Source organism: Fulmarus glacialis, unplaced genomic scaffold (assembly GCF_000690835.1).
Source record: "Fulmarus glacialis isolate BGI_N327 unplaced genomic scaffold, ASM69083v1 scaffold20346, whole genome shotgun sequence".
Taxonomy (NCBI): Eukaryota; Metazoa; Chordata; class Aves; order Procellariiformes; family Procellariidae; genus Fulmarus; species Fulmarus glacialis.
In genome coordinates, this window is record NW_009220346.1 from 39,858 (window position 1) to 44,682 (window position 4,825).

General features: G+C 60.8%; 1 protein-coding gene across 1 annotated transcript in view; it reads right to left on the bottom strand.

Moving 5' to 3' along the window:
• The window catches only part of LOC104078912 (receptor-type tyrosine-protein phosphatase V-like), a 45,373-nt gene that overhangs the window by 35,645 nt on the left and 4,903 nt on the right, over window positions 1–4,825 (bottom strand). The gene's annotated exons all lie outside the window — the stretch shown is intronic.

Here is a 4,825-nt window from a genome sequence, read left to right on the forward strand (position 1 = left end):
CCAGGGTGCTATGCACCTTGCAGCTGTCTCTGTGCCCAGCACGTTCATGTACTCTTTAGCTCTGTATGCATGAATTTCTGCATGAGGTGCTAATAGGAATTGGGAAAACTGAGGTGCTGATGGGAGGTTTGGTCATGCTGGGTGAGGAGGGAGATGTGTGCCTCTGTCTGATGCTCATGGCACAGGGGCAAGCAGATTGGAGCTGGGGGTTTGAAGACATTGTGAGAGGTTCCTGTGTGCTGCATCCCATGGGTACAAAGATACGTGGACCACGCTTTGCCGATTTGAGGGGTTGGCTGGGTCTGAGCGGTGCCTTGTCTGCTCATGGGTTGTAGGAGTTGTATGCGGTGCTGCCACGGGGAGCACAATGTGCCCCCCCAGCCATGTGCAGGGCTGTGCGTTGTGTGGTGCTGTGCTGTGTCTGTGCAATGTGTGGCAGCATGCCAGCTCTGATTCAGAGCGGAGATGCCATTGGCTTCACATCAGTGCTGGAGATCTGGGACAGTGCTGGAAGAGGTTCAGTGATGCATCTATCCTGGAAGCCAGCGCAGCCTGTGTGGCCGTGGGACTCTGTCCCAGTAGCCAGCATGGCCCCCCAATGGGGGCTATTCAAGCTTTGCTTATTGCTGTGAGCCACTGAGCTGTCAGCGTGGGACACATCCCCCAGCTGGCCCAGAACAGCAGATTCCCTTCCCCAAAAACTCAGAAGTTTGTCAAGTGGGACCTGTGAGAGACAGATCAGCTCCCAGTGCCTGGGCAAAGACATGGGAAAGCCTCAGACCCTGCACATAATTGAGAAGAGAGGGGTACACAAGGACACCCGATCTAGCACCCATCTCCAGCCCCAGGTCCATCCCCCAAACCTCCTGACAGCCCTCAGGCTGATGGAGTCAGCTGGGAAAGGGGACAGAACACATGAGTCCCCTTCCCTTTGCATGGGGGACAGTTAATTCCCCAGGTCCTGGCCAAATGGGGCTGGTGCCAGGAGTCCTGGTCCGTGGTCACAGTCACGTCTCTGCAGAGGTCCAGTCCCCTGCCTGGAGCGGACTGAGGGTAAAGGAGCCCTGGCCCTGCTGCTCAGCCCAGCAGTAAGGGTTTATTGGTCACCTTTGTCTCCTCTGTTAATGACTCCGACATCCCCCCAGCAGAGAGGCACAGCTCAACAACCGGAGGCCCTTCGAGTCACTCTGTCACCAGACCAGCCCTCCCTCTGCACCCTGGACATGAAGGTCGGGGTGGGAGCAGAAGGCAATGCCTTGGCTCCAGTGCATGCAAGCTTTTTAATCCTTAATACCGGCAGCTCTGGGGAAGGCTGAATGTCAAAAATGCAAACAGTGCATCTTCTCAAGTGATGGAGGCCCAAGGTAAAAGCTCTGGCTCTTAGGGATCCCCTGATAAGCGTTGGGACTGAGGTCCACCAACACCTGGGGTGATGGGGATGACCCATCAACCAGTGCCGCAGACAGCTGGGGACATCCATCCCTGCTGGTGGACGTCGGCGTGACCGGGGGCTGGCCATCCCCCACAGGAGCTGAGCACAGGGCGGGTGCTCATGGATACCGGAGGTACCCAGCCACTTGGATGGGGAGGGAGTCCCCCTCCATGAGCCGAGGCAGAGGGAGGTTTGGGGCTGGCTGCTGCCGTCTCCAGTGGGCTGGGGACTGTTTTAAAAGGCCGCTTTCCAGAGCTGGGCGGCTGCAGCCAGCTGGGAGGAGGCTGGAGCTCCCTGCTGCAGTGAGGGCTTGCCAGGTTTACCCAGGGGCCCAGGGCGGGATCTGGGAGGTTACAGCTGGCCGGTCCCCAAACGCGTTTGCAAAGAGGCTTTCGGTGGATGTCCCCAGCAGGTCTGTGGTACGAGCCCTGCCACAGCGGCACAAGGAGAGGTGACCCCGCGTTGGATGGGGAGCATGGGGCTGTGCTGCCGTGAGCAGCCTGGGGGGTCAGGATGGCTGGGGCAGGGGCAGAGCAGGCAGGGGGGGGTGGGGGGGGGGGGCCCGGAGAGTGGCAGGTGATGGCAGAGCTGAATTGGAGGAGCCCTGGCTGATGAAGCAGGGGTTAGAGGTTAGGATGGGGGACCTTAGTGGGCTGGGAATTGTGATCCAGGGGGATGGGGCAGGAGGGACCCTTGATTATCAAGGAAAACCCTGGGAAGAGATTTTGCATCCCCCAGTGTCTAAGGCAGGTGACAGGAGGCAGTGTCCCCTGCAGTGGCACAGACAGGAGATTATCCCAGCCTACAGAGTCAAGGTGGGGCTCCTCTAGCTTCAGCGCACACCAAAAAGCAGCTCCAGACCAGCAAGAGGACAACCCACTCTCTGGAGTCCCAGGACACTCCAGATGGGCTGAGTCTGCCCTGCCCTGCTGGGGAGCAAGCTGAGTCTGCGCACACTCACTACACCTGCCTGCCCACAGCCCCAACGCTCCTGCCACCAGCCTCCCTGTAAAGCTGGTCATCTCCACCTCCAGCCACCCCGGCTCAGTGGGATGGAGTTGCAAGGGAGGTAGGTGGGATGTGGCATCTCAGGAATTTGTTGGAAATCAACTTCTGCTGCCACAGCCCTGCGTGGGGGTACAACTCCACCACCAAGGTAGTTTCTCCGGGCATTGTCTTGCCTGAGGACCAAAGGTTGTGTCCTGCCCTCCCTGGACTCTGGGCTGGGGAGCAGAGCAGGGACTCCTAGAGCACAGTGTCTCCATACCCCTGGAGCCCGCTGCCATGCTGTGCCACTGCCCAGCACCTCCCCATCCAGGAAGGAGAGGTCAGCCCCCCCTGGCATGAGGACACACTGGGGGGATGCCTCGGCACCATGCCTTGCTGCCTGCTGGGCTGGGACTGACCTCTGGGCATGGTCCCGGAGGTGTCCCAGTGGCTTTCCCAGCCTCTGCATGCTCCTCGTGGCCCATCACAGGGCACGCAGAGCTGGCACCCCACTGGCTGCGGGGACTCGTCCATACCAGCCCCACTGATTTAAACCTGGGGACTCGGTGGTTGTGCTTCCTGAGCTCAGGGACTTTGGGCTGTGCCTGTGGTGGAAACAGCCAAAAGCTCTGGTGGGAGCCAAACCCAGGCCCTGTCCCTGGCGCCGCAGGGCTCAGCAGCCTCCCATACTGGACAGAAGAAGCTGCTCATTACGTGCCAGCGCTGCCCTCCCCGCAGCCACCCTGGTGACACCATGCCACCACAGGCAAGGACAGAGAGAGAGCCCGCCTTCAGCTGGGGATGCCAGATCTCCCCTCCGGTCCCCCTGACAGTGAAGCCTTTGGCTGTGCCAGACCCAAAAACAACTGCAGAAGGTTTCTCCACCCAGCAGCTGGAACCCGGCCTGGAAACTCAGGGGCTGCCGAGTCATCACATTTTCCGTGAAGCAGCAAAGGCTACCGCAAGGAGCAGGGGGATGGGGGAGGCCCTGCCAACTGTGAACGCTTGAAAGCTATGCCAGCCAGAGCTGCGGTTGCACCGCGGGGTCTGCACAGCCAAGCCACCGCCTCCTGCAAGGGGGAGAGCCTCAGGCTGGGACATTGTCCTTGCCCCAGGCCCCAGTGGGATCATCCAGCCTAGAGCAGAGACAGGAAACGGGACCTCTGACAGTATGCCCATCATTGTGGTGTCAGGTCTCCCTTATGCTAAGGGACAGTAGCCACAGCGCAGTGGCAAAGGCCCTGTCTGGCAAAGGCTCCCCGCAGTCCTCCTGGGCAGTGCCAACCTCAGATCAGAGCAGAGTCCACCCCCAGTTTGCCTTTGTACTCCATGCACTGGCCTTTACTCCAGGTGCCCTGAGCACGGAGCTGGTGGCACAGGGCTTGTCCCTGCTGAGGCATCTCCCAGACCTGAGCATCTCCCAGACCTCCACACTTGGGGGAAGTAGGGGACCTCCCTGGGAAGCACCAGCTGGGGTGAGGATGAGCAGGGTGGGCAGCAGAGTGTGTGCCTGCGGCACCCGAGCACCCCCGGTGTCACAGGGTCTGTGTGTGGTGACAGCCGGCAGGCAATGCTCCCGAGGCTGCGCACGGGCAGAAGCCGGGAAGGTCCCTGCACACGGCTGCCGCGGGACAGCATGCGGGCAAGGACACTGCCACTCCCTGAGGGACTCAGTCTGCACCCAGAGAGGGCAGAGCCATGGCCTGGCACTATAAACAATGCTGTTACTGCACGGAGGAGCCTGTACCCATGTCTGGACATGCAGACCTGCTGTCCCCGAGGGAGCTCTGCCAAGCTGCCCTGGGCAGGACCCCTTGCATCCAACCTAGCACCCTGTGACAACATGTTGCCCAGGGGGCCCATGATATGGGGCACTGGTGCCACTGGGATTGGGCTGGGAGCAGCTCTGGGGCTTCTGTCCTGCCTCAGCCCAGCAGCAACATCCCTCCGGTCCCTGTCCCTCTGGTCCCTGTCTCTCCTTGTGCCCACCAGTGCTGTGAACTGCCCCAGGCCACGACTTCTCCGCTCTGCCACCTCTGAGGTGCTGAGTGCTGCCCGGGGCTGCGAGGGAGGAACAAGGGGAACAGGCTGTTCCTGGGGCAGAGCCTGCAGAGGATGCAGGTGCCGCTGGGACCTCTCTCTTTGCAAGGTTCACACGCCACCGTTCTCCAACCCTAAACCCCAGGGCACTGGGATGCTCTTCCTTCAACCCCTCGCAAGTGTTTAATCATTTCCATGTGGAGTCCTGCCAGGGCTGCTACCTGCCTCCTGCCCTGTGCTTTCAAACCTTGGAGCTCTTCCCATTTCGCAGAGAGGGGAGGGCAGGCAGGTGGTGCGGAACATCACCCCTTCTGCAGGGCAGAGCTGTGCCCAGGGCAGGCACAGCCGCGCTGGCCAGGCTACTGG